Here is a 19382-nt window from a genome sequence, read left to right on the forward strand (position 1 = left end):
CGGCTAAGAGCCCTACCCCTAAGTCTGCCAAGAGTCCCAGGGGTTTGGGACACTGAGTGCTATCCAGCAGTTTATACAGACACTTTCAAGAGGCACAGATCTCCCTGAGACTGTGATTAATGTGTCCAAGACTTGGGGTGAAAAGCAGAAGCGCTTTGGATTTTTGTGTGGTCTGCTGAAATCAAAGATCTACATTGGCTCCCAGTACGTTTCCGAGCACAATTCAAAGTATTGGTGCTGACCTTTAAAGCCCCAAATGGCCTCGGTCCAGTATGCCTGAAGGAGCGTCTCCACCTCCATCATTCTGCCCGGACACTGAGGTCCAGCACCGAGGGCCTTCTGGCGGTTCCCTCGTTGCGAGAAGCCAAATTGCAGGGAACTAGGCAGAGGGCCTTCTCGGTGGTGGCGCCTGCCCTGTGGAACGCCCTCCCGACAGATGTCAAAGAGGAAAACAAGTACCAGACTTTTAGAAGACATCTGAAGGCAGCCCTGTTCAGGGAGGCTTTTAATGTTTAATAAATTACTGTGCTTTATTTTTCTGTTGGAAGCCGCCCAGAGTGGCTGGGGAAACCCAGCCAGATGGGCGGGGTATAAATAATAAAATGGTTATTATTATTATTATTATTATTATTATTATTATTACGGTATTATTATTATTATTAAGGTTACAGCACGGCTCTAAAAAGAACAACATGTTATTTTTGCCCCACTGCAGGGTGAAAGAAGCAGTATTTAAAACTCAAAATGGAGCCTCCAGTCCTTATGAAAAGAGGCGGAGCCAGTGACTTAAGGTTCCCTGGATAAATTGTGTGTTGGGCGTTAAAGAGCAAAAAAGGTTAGAGAAAGAATGATACTGTATGTAGAAAGCTGGTTAAGACATGAAGAGTACATACCCTCCAACATTTATCTGATTAAAAATAGGGACATTCCATTCCATAATGATAATTTTACTATTTACACCCCACTAGAGTGATGACTTTTTCATTTTTCCCCCCTCAAAAATTATTTCCTGTAACACAAATGGATGAACTTTTGCTTGTTAATGACTAAAATGAGGTATATTCTGTTGAAATATTTAAAAAGGTTACGCACCAACCGTTTTTAATTTTTTTTGTATGCCGTTTTACCATTTCATAAAATTGTATTAACAATTCTATATATATTTCGTATCAAATTTGGACACAACACCACATTCCACAATGGGGAGTGTTCTTGGCAACATAGGGTATACAAATGTCACACCTGCACAAGGTAAAAGCCCCTTTTTGGGACCTCAAAACTCAGCCAGCAGACCCTGCCAGGCATGCTGGGAAAAGAACCTACAGGAGAGGTAGCAAAACATCGTCCTCCATTGGCGTCTATACTGTTACTGCGGCTAAAAAAAGCTTCCTTGTGTGTTTGATGACCCTATATAATGTTGTATATATGTGACTCTAAAGCTTGGGTTCAATTTTATATCTGCTTACCGTGACTTCAAAAATGGTCAAAAAACTGATAAATAAATAAAATTGTTAAAATCATTTTGTGCGTGAGGTTTTTATTATCAAATCTCTTTGAAAGTAAGATTTTATCTAATCTTTAATGAAAGCTCATTAAATTATGATACAGGGAAATGAGGTTGTAAAAAAGTCATTACCCTAATACCCCACACATCTTATAGGGTTCCCCCAGCCACTCTGGGCCGGCATCCAACATACAGCGGTACCTTGGTTATCGAACATCTTAGTTGTCAAACAAATTGGAACCTGAACGCTGCAAACCCAGAACTGTTCTGGTTTGTGAACGTTTTTCGGAAGCCGAACATCCGCCGCGGCTTTCGCTTGAGTGCAGGAAGCTCCTGTAGCCAATTGGAAGGCTTGGTTTTCGAATGGTTTCGTGAGTCAAACGGACTTCTGGAATGGATTAAGTTCGAGAACCAAGGTACCGCTGTCTATAAAAACATAATAAAACATTAAACAAAACTTCCCTATACGGGACTGCCTTCAGATGGCTCAGGGGTCGGATAACTCCATGCACTCCAACATTTCTCCAATGGAAATAGGGATATCCTAAGGAAAAGTGGGACATTCCAGGATCAAATCAGAAACTGGGATGGCTTCTCTAAATCTGGGATGTCCCTGGAAAATAGGGACATTTGGAGGGTCTGAGATTTGAAGAAGAGAGAGAAAATGGAGATAAGTGAGAGGTAAAATCAGGGAACAAACAGAATGGAAGAAATTGGGTTATTTTAAGCACGGTGTTTATGCTGAAAAATTAGCAAGGCAGGGCTAAAGTGTGTATGCATACCCTCCAACATTTCTCATGAAAATAGGGGTGTCCTATTCAAATAATAATAATAATACCACACCCATCTGACTGGGTTGCCCCAGCCCTTCTGGGAGGCTTCCAACATATATAAAAGCATAATAAAACATTAAACATTAAAAAAAAAACTTCCCTATCCAGGGATGTCTTCTAAAGTTTGCACAGTTACTTATCTCTTTGGCTCAGGGGTTGCATAACTCCATACCCTCCAAAATTTCTCTGATGAAATTAGGGATGTCCTAAGGAAAAGTGGGACATTCAGGGATCAAATCAGAAACTAGGGTGGCTTCTGTAAACCCGGGACCATCCTGGGAAAATAGGGATATTTGGAGGGTCTGGTGAACACTCCTGCTAGTTTTTACATTAGCATTTTCAGCTTGCAGATGGTTGCCCCCTTTGAGAGAAATCTAAATTATTCTCCTTTTAAAGGTGGGAGAGTGCACCTGGGCAAGACCGAGACTCCCTTTTGTCCAGGTCTATATCCATTCTCTGTGCCAAAGGCATGGCAGGACCTAACTCTATCACCATTAAAGGTTTCAAAGTTCTCCACCAGGCCCTGCCATCATGGGCGTAGGCGGGGGGGGCAGGAGGGGGCAGCTGCCCCCCCTAGAAGCAAAAAAATATTGTATTTTACAGACCATAATCAGCACTTTTCCCCTCCAAAAACTGAAGTGGAAAGGGCTTTGCTTTAGCGAGAGCAGCTCTCCACTTGCTGGGGGCGGGGCGGGAACACAGCTGTAACAAAAACACATCAAATAAATAAAGCAAAGTGGCTACCGGTACTTAAGCAGTTAAGACAATGGAGCAGAAAATCCCTTCAGGCAAGGTTTGATAGCTGACCAATTCACCCTATTGGTCTTCAGTGGTAGTTGTTAATGAGCATTCAGGGATCACATTAAGAGTTCTATTGGTGATTTAATGAGGGTGCATTGACTAAGGTGGCTCTGCAAGGCTAAAAGGAAATGAATAAGAAAAGGGGGGGGCTGTAGCTTTTGATAGACACAGTGATGTTTATAAAAAGCAGAGGTGTTCCAGTCTGCCCCTCCTCCTGCATCTGTATACTGTAAATCAGGGATGGCCACCTCCCAAGAGACTCTGATCTACTCACAGAGTTAAAAACTGGGAGTGATCTACCCCCTTTTGGGGGGTTCAGGTCAAAGCTGTTGAGTTTTTTTAAGGGAAGCCCTGTTTAGTTTAGGTCAAACTTGTTGAGCTTCTTTTAGGAGGAAGGGAGGCCCATTTTTGTTTAGGGCTTCAGGTCATAGTTCAGCTTTTTTTAGGGAGGAGGAAAATTTTGGGTGAGCTTTTTTTAGGAGTGCCAGTGATCTAGCAGTGATCTACCACAGACATCCAGTGATCTGGATGTACCAGTATCTTCCTCTTGCTGCAGAGTTCCAGCATCACAGCGTCACGTCACCCAGAGGCACCCACAAATGTGAGTTATCCCTCTCTCTATTTCTTCCTTCCTTCCCTCCCTCTTCCGTCCTTAATAAAATACTGGGGGGGGGGCAGATAAGCCCCACATAGAAAGCCCATCAACATGGGGGGGATGACTCTTTTAAATACAGTATTTACCAGTAATTGGGGGGGGGCGGCACCTAGGCCTCTAGGAGTTGGCTGCTATGCCTAGGACAATTCAAGAAAGCAGATTGATGCATATGCTATGGTAATATATCAATAGAATCATGGAATTGTAGTCGGAAGGGACCACAAGGGTCATCTAGTCCAATCCCCTGCAATGCAGGATCTTTTTCCCAAGGTGGGGCTTGAACCCACAACATGGTTGAAATATTATGCTGATATGCAGCAACGCCTTGGAGCTGTCGTGACTGCGGCCGTGCCTTCCCTCGCCCTCGTCCGCCCTGCCACCCCCTCTCGCCCGCCCGACCCTCCCGTCCTCTTACTGCAGAGTTCCAGCATCACAGCATCACCCAGAGGCACCCACAAATATGAGTTATCCCTCTCTCTATTTCTTCCTTCCTTCCCTCTTCCATCCTTAATAAAATACGGGGGGGGGCAGAAAAGCCCCACATAGAAAGCCCATCAACATGGGGGGGTGACTCTTTAAAATATAGTACAGTCGTACCTCAGGTTGCGAACACCTCGGGTTACGAACAACCCGGGTTACGAACTTCGCAAACCCGGAAGTATTTTTGCCCCGCGCGCATGCGCAGAAGCGTCACGCGCCTTTGCGCATGCGCAAAGCGCAAAAATAGCGAAAACAGCGCTTTGCGCATGCGCAAAGCGGCAGTTCGGGCCCTTTTCGGGTTACGAACTTTTCGGGTTACGAACTGCGACCCGAAACGGATCGCGTTCGTAACCCGAGGTACCACTGTATTTACCAGTAATTGGGGGGGGAGATGCACCTAGGCCTCTAGGAGTTGGCTGCTATGCCTAGGAGTAGGACAATTCAAGAAAGCAGAATGATGCATATGCTATGGCTATATATCAATAGAATCATAGAATTGTAGTCGGAAGGGACCACAAGGGTCATCTAGTCCAACCCCCTGCAATGCAGGAATTTTTTCCTAAGGTGGGGCTTGAACCCACAACATGGTTGAAATATTATGCTGATATGCAGCAACGCCTTGGAGCCATCGTGTCTGCGGCCGTGCCTTGCCTCGCCCTCGCCCGCCCTGTCACCCCCTCTCGCCTGCCCGACCCTCCCGTCCTCTCCAGCCAAGCAGGGTAGCCGCCGATGCTGCCAGCCCCAGAAGCACAAGGTGGCCGCTGCCGCCGCCGCCGCCACGATGTCATCAGGCCAGCTGGCCCTGTAGCCCTGCCCACGTTCCCACTTCAGGGCCCCGCCCCTGAATGACCTGGCTTGCCCCCCCCCTAGTTTTGATCCTGGCTACGCCCCTGCCTGCCATTATGTCCTTAATAGCAGCTTTATTGATAGACGTGAGCAGCTGATGAAATTGATCTCCATGCTATGCTAAGCTTCACCCATTGATTTCTTCAGATCAAGCTGTTCGTAAAAGCACAGGCCCTTACCCCAACCCCAGTCCCCAGTCTGTTCAAATCTTTTGGGCAAGTGTGGAAAAGCAGAAACAATACAGACATGCCAAGGTCCTAGGAAGTCCATATAGCTAGCTCTTAAGGCAGGCATCCCCAAACTTTGGCCCTCTAGATGTTTTGGACTTCAATTCCCATCTTCCCTGTCCACTGGTCCTGTTAGCTAGGGATCATGGGAGTTGTAGGCAAAAACATCTGGAGGGCCAAAGTTTGGGGATGCCTGTCTTAAGGTATATGTGGGGTGGGAGAAACGCGCCCCTAAAAGTCACCCAATATCTTCCTTGTTTTGATGCTAGCTTAACCGAGCCATGGTAAAAAATAAAATAAAGGGTCTTTTTCATCCAGTATTATTTTTGCTTAGGGGGAGAAGCATACTCAATGGTAGAGCACCAGGCAGATGGCCTCAGGTCCATATCCTGACATCTCTAGTTAAAAAATATCAGGTAGAGGATCTGCCAGATGATAGGAAAGACCCTGTGGTTTAGGGAGGTGCTGGCAGTCAAAGGAGACAATACTGGGCTAAATAGACAAATACAGTGGTACCTTGGTTCTTAAACACCTTGGTTCCCAGACGCCGAAACCCCGGAGAGAAATGTTCCGGTTTTTGAACGTTTTTCGGAAGCTGAACATCTGATGCGGCTGTTGGCTATTGTTTCCAGGGTGCCTGCACCAACCAGAAGCTGGGCCTTGGTTTTCGAACATTTCAGAATTCAAATGGACTTCCGGAACGGATTAAGTTTGGCGCAAACAGACACAGAGAGAGTCTATTGAAAACAGAAGGGGTTGGAGATGATCCAATCAGTCCAAGGAGTCGGCGAATGGGAGGGCTTCTAGACAGGAAGCAAAACAAAGGACGCAAGGTGCGAAAGTTCAATATATTCTGTAGACACAGGAAGCAGTCTTCAGAAGGGTCATCTTGAGTGATAATGCCGGGGCTGCATTAGAGCTGTCCAGAGCTACCTGTTTGTTTTTGCAATAAATCCTCCTTTTAAATTACCTACACTTACTGTGTTATCAAGCTGGGAACCTGGACTCCTGACACCCGACCAGCATATTTTACTGTAACTGCCATATGAGCAGTCCCGTAGTTCTGCCCCAAGAACATTCACATTCAAAACCCTTTTTGTTTTCTATGAAATGGGAGAGCTTTAAGATTGTGGAACTCCTGACAGGAAATCCACCTTTTCCTAGTCCTCACGAATAAACATTCTGTCTTTCTGTGTCACTAATAGACGGGATAACAATAGCTAGCACAAGAAATCCATGGTGTCACTAGGGCGCGCAGCCTAATGGATGTGAATGAAGGGGAGCAGCAGCCCGTATCGTATTGGAGGATGAAGCAGTTAATTGATCCACCGGTATTCATTCTTCATCAGTGCACTGTCTGCAAAAATCCTCCAAGTCATGTAATTGAAGAGACAGTAGGGATTACAGTCTAAAGTGATAAGCATGCATGGATGGAAAGCCTGAGACTGCAGCAATCAATGCTGGCGATGCAGCTTCTCCCCCAAACCCCTGTAGACTGAAGAGAGTTAAAGATTTGAGATGCCAAGTATCGACACCACTTCTCCACGAAAGGTCACCCCAGTACACTTCCTTGTCCTAGATATGATGGCACTTCAAAAGAAGGAATTGCATAAATCACTTGCATTTATCCTGTGGCGCTGTGGTCTAAACCACTGAGCCTCTTGGGCTTGGTGATTGGAAGGTTGGCGGTTTGAATCCCCGCAATGGAGTGAGCTCCCGTTGCTCGGTCCCTCCCAGCTCCTGGCAACCTAGCAGTTTGAAAGCACACCAGTGAAAGTAGATAAATAGGTACTGCTGCGGCAGGAAGGTAAATAGTGTTTCCGTGTGCTGCTCTGGTTTCCATCACTGTTCCATTGTGCCAGAAGTGGTTTAGTCATGCTAGCCACATGACCTGGAAAGCTGTCTGTGGACAAACACCGGCTCCCTTGGCCTGAAAAGCAAGATGAGCGCCACAACCCCATAGTCGCCTTTGACTGGACTTAACCGTCCAGGGGACCTTTACTGTTACCTTTTTTTACCTTGCTTGGAAATTGATTATTGTATGAGTCACATTTAAGGTCTCACTGGTTTTGTGAAAAACTCAGCTTCATATTTTTATGAAAATTTGGGTGGGTGGGCGGGGAACACCGCCACCACCATAAGAATCCAAAATTGAGCTACTGAAAGTGCATATTCTCCACAGTCACTGTTTTCTATGCCAGTTTAATCAATCTCGAGTAATTTCCCCTTTTGGAATCTACATTCTGCATTTACTATTTCAAACAGGATGCCTGAACACAAAATGCCAACGTGAAAAAGGTTGTGTGGTGTTCTGCACCCTGGTCTCACCCCTCACCCTCACTTTCCCCATCTATGCTGGCTCTACCTGCTCTTTGTCTCTGAAGATGCTCAGAAGTGCGCGTACACACACACACACACACAGAGGGAAATGTGCATTTTCAGGATTCCAGAATTTCAGAGAGGCTTCAAAGTGTTTCTTTTCTTTTTAAAACATCTTTATTGAAAATTCCAAAAGTACATACCAGTAATTCCATGTGCACTAAAGTGAGATGTAAATAAAAGAGAGAAAAAGAAGAAGAGAGAAAGAACCCATGTAGAAGGGGGGAAGGGGTGGGCGGGGAACCCAATACTGTGTATTGTATGAAGTTGTTATTGTACTTCACCAGATCTTAACCTATTACAGTATTTGTAAGAATGGATTCCAAATATCATTGAATTTGTCCATTGCAAGCCTGCCTTTATATGCAAGTTGTTCGTATGTTGCAAGTTTGTACAAGTCTTCAATCCAATCATAGAAGGGAGCCGCATTTTTATTTTTCCAATTCATCAGGATCAGTCATTTTGCCATGGTCAGGGCACGGAGAGTCCACTTGTCTTGTCCTTTCGTAAGGTTCCATGTGCTGGGTATATAATTCAAGAGGATATTTTGCTCTGTAAACGTAAGGTTGCATCCGTACAGTTCTGTGGATGGTTTCAGTTACCTTCAGCCAAAAGTCTTTCAATACAGGACAATGAAAAAACATATGCTTCGGAGAAGCATACCTGTTATATCTCCAATACAGTGGTACCTCAACATCCGAATGCCTCGACTTACGAAGGTTTCGACTTACGAAGTCGGCATACCCGGTAGTCTTTTCGCCGCGCGTGCATTCTGCGCCTGCGCAGTAGTGGCGTACACGGTCAGCGCATGCGCAGAAGTGCAAAGTTGCGCTTTGTGCATGCGCAAAACGGACGCTTCGACAACTGAAGGTTTCGACTTACGAAGAGCGCCGCGGAATGCATTGCCTTCGTAAGTTGAGGTACCACTGTAGTTAGATAGCCCTTTTTAAAACAAACGTAATGGGGTCCAGTATATTCTATTCTAAATATTGCTTTTTTGTTGTATGTTGCATTTTGTGTTTCATGAGGGAAAGTTGGGGGAGGAGCAGGCAGGGATGGAGATACTGAGGGCATGGACGGCACACACAGAAACACCACGTGTACATTGCACACAGAGGCATAAATGGATCAGCAGCAGTACTCTGTGAGCGGAATAGTGTTTGTATGAGGTACGTTTTTACATTGCAATGTAGTTGAAGCAAAATTCCAAGTATGCTTGGTACTTGGCCAATAAGACCCTGATGTTGGGAAAGATGGAGGGCACAAGGAGAAGGGGACGACAGAGGACGAAATGGGTGGACAGTGTTCTCGACGCTACGAACCTGAGTTTGACCAAACTGCGGGAGGCAGTGGAAGACAGGAGTGCCTGGCGTGCTCTGGTCCATGGGATCACAAAGAGTCGGACACGATTAAACAACAACAACAACAACAACAACAACTCCTTCCTATTCCTATTACTGCTTGGAAAAAGTAATAAAGACTCTTTGGTTGCACAAGATATTTCCCACTGAGCCAAATACAGAACCAGGCACTCCAGGCTCACACAAATTCATCCCTGAAGACAGCCATACAATACGTTAAACATCTGTAAAGGTAAAGGTAAAGGGACCCCTGACCATTAGGTCCAGCCACGGACGACTCTGGGGTTGCAGTGCTTATCTCGCTTTACTGGCCGAGGGAGCCAGTGTACAGCTTCTGGGTCATGTGGCCAGCATGACTAAGCCACTTCTGGCGAACCAGAGGTAGCGCCGGAGTGGTACCGTACCTATTTATCTACTTGCACTTTGATGTTCTTTCGAACTGCTAGGTTGGCAGGAGCTGGGACCGAACAACCGGAGTTCACCCCATCGCGGGGATTCAAACCGCCTACCTTCTGATAAGCAAGCCATAGGTTCTTTTTAAAAAATGTCTACAACTGGCTTATTGTTTTTATGGATTTCTCATGGAGTCTGTTTGTCACACATCCATCTGTATATATGGGCAAGCGTCTTGCATCTTTTCAGATTTCAAAATTAAGCAATTCACAGATTTGTCAGGGAGCCAACCGTATTACTCATTCATACAAGATGTCGGGACAGAAATATATCCCAAATTTTGGTTTATGTAAGTGAAGCAAATGTGAGGGTTTTATTTCTACATAACATTTCCAACCACATCTTCCATCTGCTGTTTTGAAGTCTGACCCCACCCCTCAACGCAAGGATGCAATTTGAAGGCAGAGTGTACAAAAGTAATTGTACATATTCTCCCTTGGGGGGGGGGGCAAATTCATTTCAGATAATAACCTGCTCCCCCCCAATAAAACAGTCAGTCATGTCCTATTTAAAAAGTGCTCGTTTGCACTCACTTGAAGGTGATATTTTATGCTGCACAGCTAGAGTGGTATCAATCTGCTTTCTGAACCAATTTATTCTGCCCTTGCTGTATATTCAGCTACCATAAACAGCTCCTTTGTAGTTGCCACAAAGTTAAAAACAAGCTATTCAAGGACTGAAAAGCTGGTACAAGATTATTTCGAAGGGGAAAGAAAAAGATATTGTCCAGTGGTGCCAATTCAAAGGAGGGCCGCAATATGAAAACTTACAAGTTAAGATTTCGAACGATGTCCTAATAATGAGATCATCTGAAACATGTACTGTGCCTATTGTGCTATTATAGAATTCAAGACATTGCCTTAAAATAATAATACCCCCTTTTTTTAAAAAAAAACACCAGAATTTGCTTTTGGGATTAAAATCAGCAGGGTGACGAAAAGCCTTGGAAAACTTAGAAAAACAATTAGTGTGAAATGTATCCTTTGGGTTTCAGTCCTATGAAAATGTAAACAGCGTTGAATCCTATGTTACTTCTGAGTGAACATTTGTTAGATTATGTGGTTAAGATGCCGCGTGACTTAACTTTTACCCCCATCAGGGGTCTAACAACAGTACAGGGATTTCGCTATCACCTAAAGCAGTTTTCAGGGAAATTAGTTTACACATTTAGCTATGAGTCTTCAAGTGAGAGATCAAGTGATGTCTACACGCAATGGCGCTAGCCCTACTTTTGATATTACCATTGTACATTTACGAACATGGGTTCTTTTCGTATCAGTTGGCATGACACCCAGGATAGACAGTCTTGTCTGCTCCTTTGGTATTTCTGGACCTCGAATTCCCAATAGAAAAGCTCCTGGTCTATTTATGTTTTCCTTTACCTGGAGACAACCCTGGAGATGGTGAGCTTTGTTACTACCCTTCCAGCATTCTCAGCTTGGAAGGAGGTCTGCAGAAAAAGCCATGGCTATGGAAAGGGGCCATAGCTCTGGGTTAGATCCCATGAAACACCTCTGGCTAAAAAACTGGAGAAGTCCCACTTCCAGTCAGAGTAGATGTTATTATTGACCTTCAAGGACAAAGAGTTTGGCCTGGTTTAACTCAACTCCACAAGTCTCTGTTCCCTTTTAGCTACCTCATTCATTGGCTCCTGCTAACCTTGAGCTCCCATTATATTTCCAGGTTGTGTTCCAACCGTTGCCTGAGCAACCAAGTTTCTCGGTGTTTGTTGTTCTTATTCCTGACTTCCATAACACACTCTGCTTCTTCTTGCCTGTTCATTGCATCTATTCCCACCACTTCCTTCTTGTTATCCTGGTCTCCATCCCAGTCTTGCTCCTTGCATTGTGTCCAGATACATCTCAGCTTTTTGGCACGGTTCTTCTCAGCTTCCCACCTCAGCCATAGCCTCTGTTCAGGCTCCAGGGCAGCGAATCCTTTGGAAGGATTTTCTCTATCCAAACCTGGAATGGAGCAGCTGGAGTTGCCTGCCCTTGCAATGCATAATTAAGAAATCAAGATTTCTTTGATTAGCAATGTTAATGTTATTACTACTTCTGAATGAGCCACAGGGAAAATGAAGAAAGTCACAGCAAAAAAAAAAAGGGCCCCAGAATTGTGTGTTAAAACACTCTCTCCGTTTAATTTATCAGCACAATCCAATTTTTAAAACAAAGAATATGAATTATGGAAGAGAACAAAGGGTGCCTGTTAATTTTCCAGTGATGTACAGCAGAATGAAAGCTTTATTCTAAGAATATGGTGTTCTCTGGGCTCTGTCTGGGGATCTACAGACAAATAGAAATGTCCTTACAGCTTTTCTTTTCCTCCTTCTTTATACCGTGCCCTAGCCAGCTTTCCAAAATTATATAATATATAATCTGCCTGTGGTTTGACTGAATCCAAGACTGTGATTTAAAGCACGGCTCTGCCTTAGGTTAGCAGAGCACACTCTCTTTTCAAGCAAAAATTATGCAAGGATTCGTTTATTTTTGCACCAGCTGCAATACATAAATTTAGTTTAATTCACCAGGTCTGTGTTCCAACTTAGGAATGGAGGAAGCTGCCTTATCCTGAGATAGCTCTGTGGTCCACCTACCTCAGTCCTGCACATCATTTACCCAGTGGCATAGCGTGGATTGCCAGTGTTCAGGGCCACACAGAGGTGGTGGGTGGGAGGGAAACAGATGGAGATGGAGATCTTGGCTGCAGAGATAAGAAAAGAAGAGTTGTTCTATTGTCTGGAGAGGTCACTTCCTAGTTCAAACAGAGAAGTTGTTTTCAATGGAGCATGCAACTATATTGAGGCAGCATCGAGTGTTAAAATTTTGTGCCCCTAACATTTTGCAGCTGCCCTGGCCTGTGCCCCCCACGCTGAAATTGTGATGAAATTAATGGGGTGTTGTAATGTAATGATGGTATAAATTACGTATTATATATATATGTATATGTGTGTGTATGTATATATATATATATATATATGTGTATATATATATATATATATTGCAAATTATGCAATTTAACTACTTCAGACAGTGAGACAAGTAGCATTTTGGCAGAGGATCAACTGCAGTGAAGTGGAAAAAAGTGTTGCATGCAATGACAGGGAGCAACAAATAAACATCCGTAAGAGTGACCCAGGGACCCAGGTGGCGCTGTGGGTTAAACCACTGAGCCTAGGGCTTGCTGATCGGAAGGTCGGCGGTTCAAATCCCTGTGACGGGGTGAGCTCCCGTTGCTTGGTCCCAGCTCCTGCCAACCTAGCAGTTTGAAAGCACGTCAAAATGCAAGTAGATAAATAGGAACCGCTACAGCGGGAAGGTAAACGGCGTTTCCATGTGCTGCTCTGGTTTGCCAGAAGCAGCTTTGTCATGCTGGCCACATGACCTGGAAGCTATATGCCGGCTCCCTCGGCCAATAATGCGAGATGAGCGCGCAACCCCAGTGCCACTGGACTGTATTGTTCAACCAACATTGACCCGATGTGGTGTCCCAGGGGTCTTCTGAAGACCCTTCCCCATTAGCTCACATTTTGTAACAGCTGCAGCAAATAAACCAATGCCATCTCCCAGTCAGTGACTGCCTATCCCATTTCGCTGCCTGAGGCGAAACGAGAAGGTGCCAGCCATAGCTGCCAAGTTATCCCTTTTTTTAAAGGGATTTTCCCTTATGCTGAATAGGCTTCCTCGCGAGAAAAGGGAAAACTTGGCAGCTATGGTCACTGCCCTGCCTGTCAGGCTTTGGAGAACAGCTTCCTACCCCGCTTTGGCCAAGCAGCAGCAGAACAAAGCAATTAGAGTCCCTTACCAGTTGAAGAGCATTTAATGATCACAGCAAAAGAACATAGCAGCCATTCTCGGAGCAAAGGTGCTCCCAATTAAGTTTTCCTCCTCCTTCTCCCCCCCCCCCCAGTCATCGTCACTTCCCCTTTTTGCAACCTGATCTCGCAATCGCTGAGCCTCCTGCATAGCAACCTTATCAGCTCTCCTTGCCTTTGGAGAGATAGGCTGGATACTTTCTAGTGAAGGGGAGTCAGTTCTCTCTCTCTTCCTGTTCTGCTTTTTCTAGCTGTTCCCCACTCAGCTCTGCCCAGCTGTTGTTTTCCGAATTATGTCCCTCTGCAAACCGGTTCTCTGAATCTATGCTGCTCCACTGTTCCTGAGCCGCTTCAGGATCCTGTTCAGGAGCAGGAAGAGGGGGAGGTTTCAACCATTTCTCTTCAGAGCTGTAATCCTCAGTCTGGTCTCACTCTGACACTGCCGCTGCCTCGCTTACCATGGTCACCACTTGCTGGGCATCACCCAGCAGAACTGTGCCACCTGAGGCGACTGCTTCAGTCTGCCTCATGGGCAGACAGGCCCTGCCTTTTCCAAGAACGCAGCCACCAAAGATGCAGCGTGACATGTTTCTGGAGGAGCAGAAAGCCTCTCTTAGCTGTGACACAATGGAGGAACACAGGTGAGGAAAAATATAGAGGTGGAGGAGATGCAACATTTAGAGGGAGTCGCATATTCTTGGGTATGTCAACTACTTCTGGATAGACCTGTTAAGCTGTTCAGGTCATTGAATAGTTCCCACCTGGAAATACTGATGATCATAAATGTATTTTTTTAAAAAAAGACTTCCAGACATGGGCTTACTGTAGTCTGAACAAGGTGAACAAAAGAGAGAAAAGCTCAAAAGAACTGCTGGTGGAAATCTGTCATAAATCACCTGAGGCTGGAAGAAAATTAGGTTTGGTCACCTGAGCCAGCCTGAGGCTATTATCCTATTCACTTTGTATGCTGACAAGATATTTATTTGCCTTAACATGTTCCATATAAAGTAAGCATGCTGCATCATTTTAGGACGTCACAAGAAAATAGGAAGCAAGCCCGGCATTCTTGGGCAGCTGCCAGGGTCCCACAGGCTCTGCCTGCCCCCCAAAGCTCAACAACATTCAGGGTCTCCTGGTTTTTACTTTTTGAAGTATGGCAACCCTAGTGGCATGGGTGTGAAAGTGAGAGAGAAAGAAGTGTATAGCACAGTTTGCTATCTAAACAATCCATTTTTGGGGTCAGGTCTTGCCCACCACCCTGCCCCCTGAGCGATTACTCCTGAAATAACATGTCCTTCAACTGAAATGTATAATAATAATAATAAATAATTTTAAGGGGGAGGGCTTATAGAGAACAGCCCCCCCTCATCAGGTCGAGCTCTTTGCAGAGCAGCAAGTCCAGTAGCGGATCGGATTACAGGAATCAGGAAGTAGAGAGGGAGGCGAGAGGCTCTGACAGCATGCGAGAGCCTCAGCACCACGTCGAGAGGGAAGCAGCTGGGAAGGTAATGACGGGATCAGCCACTGGAGAGCAGTCAGAAGGACGGCCCTTCCCCCCCCCCCCCGATGCCCAAATTGAGGCACACGGCACCCCGTAGGGCGAGAGGGAGCCGCTTTGGGGTTCCCAAGCTGTTATGTTGGGCGCGAAACAGGAAGAAGCCATTGCAAGGTTCTGACTCGGACTAAGCAGACATGTTTTCCAGACTCTTTGCACTGTAAATAATATGCACAATAAAAACACCTTAAGGACAAGGAGGTGTGGAGCGTCGTTACTCAAGAGTAGCCACAAGAACCCCTGACAACAACAATAGTAATAATAATAATTTATTTATACCCCGCCCATCTGGCTGGGTTTCCCCAGCCACTTTAGGTGGCTTCCAACAAAAGATTAAAATGCAATAATTCATCAAATATTAAAAACTTCACTAAAAAGGGCTGCCTTCAGATGTCTTCTAAACGTCAGAAAGTTATTTATTTCTTTGACATCCCACAAAAGCATCAAATCTGAGAGCCTTAGAGCAACATACCCTCCAACATTTCTCCAACATGAAAATAGGGACATCCCATTTCATTCCATAAAGATAATTTTACTATTTATACCCCACACAACTTACTGGGTTGTCTCAGCCACTCTGGGTGGCTTCCACCATATATAAAAACATAATAAAATATTAAACTTTTTTTTAAAAAACCTTCCCTATACAGAATTGCCTTCAGATGGCTCAGGGGTCAGATACATACCCTCCAACACTTCTCCAAAATGAAAATAGGGATGTCCCCATTCCATAAGGATAAGTTTACTATTTATACTCCACACATCTGACTGGGTTGCCCCAGCCACTCTGGGTGGCTTCCACCATATATAAAAACAAAACAAAACATTAAACATTAAAAAACAACAACACACCTTCCCTATACACGATTGCCTTCAAACGGCTTGGGGGTCGGATAACTCCACACCCTCCATAATTTCTCCGATAGAAATAGGGACACCCTGAGGGAAAGCGGGACAGTTACTTATCTCCTTGGCTTGTGGGCCACATAACTCCATACTCTCCAAAATTTATCTGATGAAAATAGGGGTGTCCTAAGGAAAAGGGATAAAATCAGAAACCGGGACGGCTTCTCTAAATTAGGGACGTCCCTGAAAAATAGAGACACCTGGAGGGTCTGTAGCAACCGTCACTGGGGAACGCAAAGATAATAGCAGTGGCCATAAGGAAATAGCTTCTCCCTTCCCTCCAACCATATCTTTGATGGGACTTTCAGGTAATATTTTATAAGCAGGTGTGCACTTGTGCATCCAATTTCCTTTGCCTTTGTTCACAGTAGGGGACACACACTGGGACTGACCATCATCGAGTGCTTCCATATGTTGGCAAGCCTAACACACAAGCTTTCATGTTCAAAGGGGTTGGGAAGTTTGAAGGTTGAGAGGCCGTCGCAGAATGTTGAGGGACTCGTCTTTGATCTTCCTACTCCTCAGTTCTTACAGGCAAAGCCAAGCTAATTGCTGTTTTTTTAATATATATATATATAAAACCCTATTTTAATTTAACACCCTTCCATATTCTGTTTGCTATATCGCCATTGCTTTTTATCGCACCCTGTAGTAAAAATAGCAACAAAACGGATTGAAAAAATGGACCCGCATAGCTATTTCAAATGACCATTCAACTCAATGGAGCTTACTTTTGTCTATACATGTATCAGATTGTGCTCTTAGACTGAGGCCACCATGTGGGGGTTGAAAAACAAGAGATGTCCCTTGAAACTTGGGAACAGGTGGCTATAGCTTTTTAAATGGTTCTGTTGAGTGCAACTAATGTATATGCAACAGGTTAAAGGGGAAAAAATAATCTGCAGTTTGGATTAGGTCTGCCAACTAATTATTTAGTGTAATCAGCAGACTTTTAATTGCTCAATTAAATTTAAATCAATCTGCATATTACCAAATCTCAGTAAATGGTGTTTTTTTTTAAAGTTACTGAAGGAAAGGCACAGTTTTGTCCAGAGAATTTAATAAAAAGCCACCCCAGATCGTTGCAGAAAGGAGCTCTTTGTAGTAGTTAGAGGCCTAAACTAGATGAGATGCTAAATGTGTCTTTGTATTTAATGTGCACTTTAAAAAAAATGCATATAGCGTTGTAAATAAAGGCCTCAGGATAAAAGGTCTGTCTCTTTAAGAATCCAGTGCGGCTAGCGCAATTGCCATGACCCATGTATCTAATTTTACAGAGGGCAGTCCTCTATTTGAAGTTGGGTTGGCTCTGGGGGCAAGGGTAGACTTTAGTAATCTTTTGTAAAATGTCGCCCTGTGTGGGCCCAAATTTTGGTCTTCTCTATTATGGATCTTCTCGGTTCAGCCCTGGCCACACTCTAAATCTGGCGCTGCTGGGAAACCTCCATTCCTCCCAGAGAGATACCATTCATAGAATCATAGAATCGCAGAATTTTAGAGTTGGAAGGGAGTGGGACCCAGAGGATCATCGAGTCCAATCCCTTGCAATTCAGGAATATGCAGCTGATCGAACCTGCAACCTTGTTCTTATCTGCACCATGCTCTAAACAACTGAACTATCCATTCTCAGAGCTCTTTGGGAAGTGGGATCGGTTGTTAAACTGCTCTGGGGATGGTAGATCTGTGAAGGGAATAGGGGTCCCCCAAAAACATTATAGAATGAGAAAAAATTCATTGGGTTGGTCTCTTGCTTGATACACACCAACCCAAAGCCTAGTGCTTAGGTTATTATGCCAGTCATTCACATAGCTATCGAGAGAGCAACATCATCTGATTATTATTTGTTTTCAGAAGAGTCAGGTCATGTTACTTGGGTCTGATCTCTTCGTAAATGTGGTTAGGATTGAAGTGTGCCTCCATGCTCTCTTTTTACGTGATGGCTTGACAGCGAAGTAAGTTAAGGCTGAAGTTCACGATAGAAGTTCATGTCAGTTCTAATTGCTACTGATGTTATTGTTATGTTCCCCCAGAGTTACATTTGGCTCGCTGAGTTCACTCTGGTGATGTAATGGGACCTTCATGTAAATGTCAATGAGCTGCTTTAGTCTCTCCCTATGATCTGTAACATCAGAATAAACCTCCACTGCAACCTTTGGACTTGCTGTTCTTCCCCTCCTCAGGGAGAAAATAATTTAAACTGAAGGGAGTAGTGCAGAAATTTCAGCTGTTTTTGTTGTCACTACAGCTTACCTTCCAAGTCCCGGACTGCAGAATCCGGGACCGGCAGCCGTGTGACACCGGACGTTGTGTTGACGTAACTTCCAGTGTCGTTTTGCCCATCTATGGGCACAAAAAATGGCCGCCACCAACACCGGAAGTCGCGTCTATGCACTTCCGGACATGCGTAGATGCGACTTTTGAAGCCGGCGGCAGCCATTTTTGGTACCCATAGAAGGGCAAATCAGAAAGAAAAAAAATGGCCGCCGGGAAAGAGAAAATAACGGAGAAAAACGGGAGACGAAGTGATACGGGGGAACCACCGGGAAAAGATAAGTAAAAACGGGGGTTTCCCAGGGAAAACGGGGTACTTGGCAGCTATGCACTACAGTCGTACCTTAGTTTTCGAGCAGCTTAGTTTACAAATAACTTGGAACTCAAACGTCGCAAACCCGGAAGTAGGTGTTGCTCCTGCAGCCAATCGGAAGCTGCATCTTGGTTTCCGAATGCTCCAGAAGTTGAACGGACTTCCGGAACGCATTCTGTTGGAAAACCAAGGTATGACTGTATTTTTTTTTTTAAAAAAAAATGTCACTGTGAATCAGTGTTGAAAAAAGGTTGTGCAAACCATATTTTGGAAATAGTTCTGAAGTTCTGAAGTTCTGAAGTAATATTGCTAAAGATGCAATCCAGTTGATTCTTACTAGTAACTTTTGTAAACCCGTTGCAGAGGATATTGACCATTATATTACTGAGTGTGGACTTTATAAAGATTTCCATGGAAAAGAAATTGTCAGAGTTTAGTTGCAAGAACTTAGTGACACACCTAGTGAGTTTGCATGCTTTTTGCTGTTTATAATGAAAACGAAGTGACATCTCTCTCTCTCTTATATATATATATATATATATATATATATATATATACACACACACACACACACACACACACACACACACACACACACACACTGGCAACTGGGGAATTAAGAGCTACATTTGTGGCTCAATTCTAAGTGTTCTTTCTGTTTGCTTATGGCTTATAGCTAAACAAATAAAAGCATAAGTCCACCTGAACTTACTTACTCTCAAGGACACAAACAGCACCAGTCTTCAGGTGTTTCTTAGTCAGAAATATTTTACTAGAGGTTTTGCCCTAGTTTTTGTGAATCTGGTGTGCAGGAATAGATTGATAGAGATGGATTCAGACAATTTTCATTCAGCATAGGATCTTTCTTGCCATTAGAGGGAGGAGGTTTCTCTGCATACAACCCATAAAATCAACATTAGGACCTACATTTCTCTCGTTGGAGCAATTATGGGACACAGAACCTTTTGACAAAATATGCTT

Source organism: Zootoca vivipara, chromosome 12, assembly GCF_963506605.1.
Source record: "Zootoca vivipara chromosome 12, rZooViv1.1, whole genome shotgun sequence".
NCBI classification, from domain to species: Eukaryota; Metazoa; Chordata; class Lepidosauria; order Squamata; family Lacertidae; genus Zootoca; species Zootoca vivipara.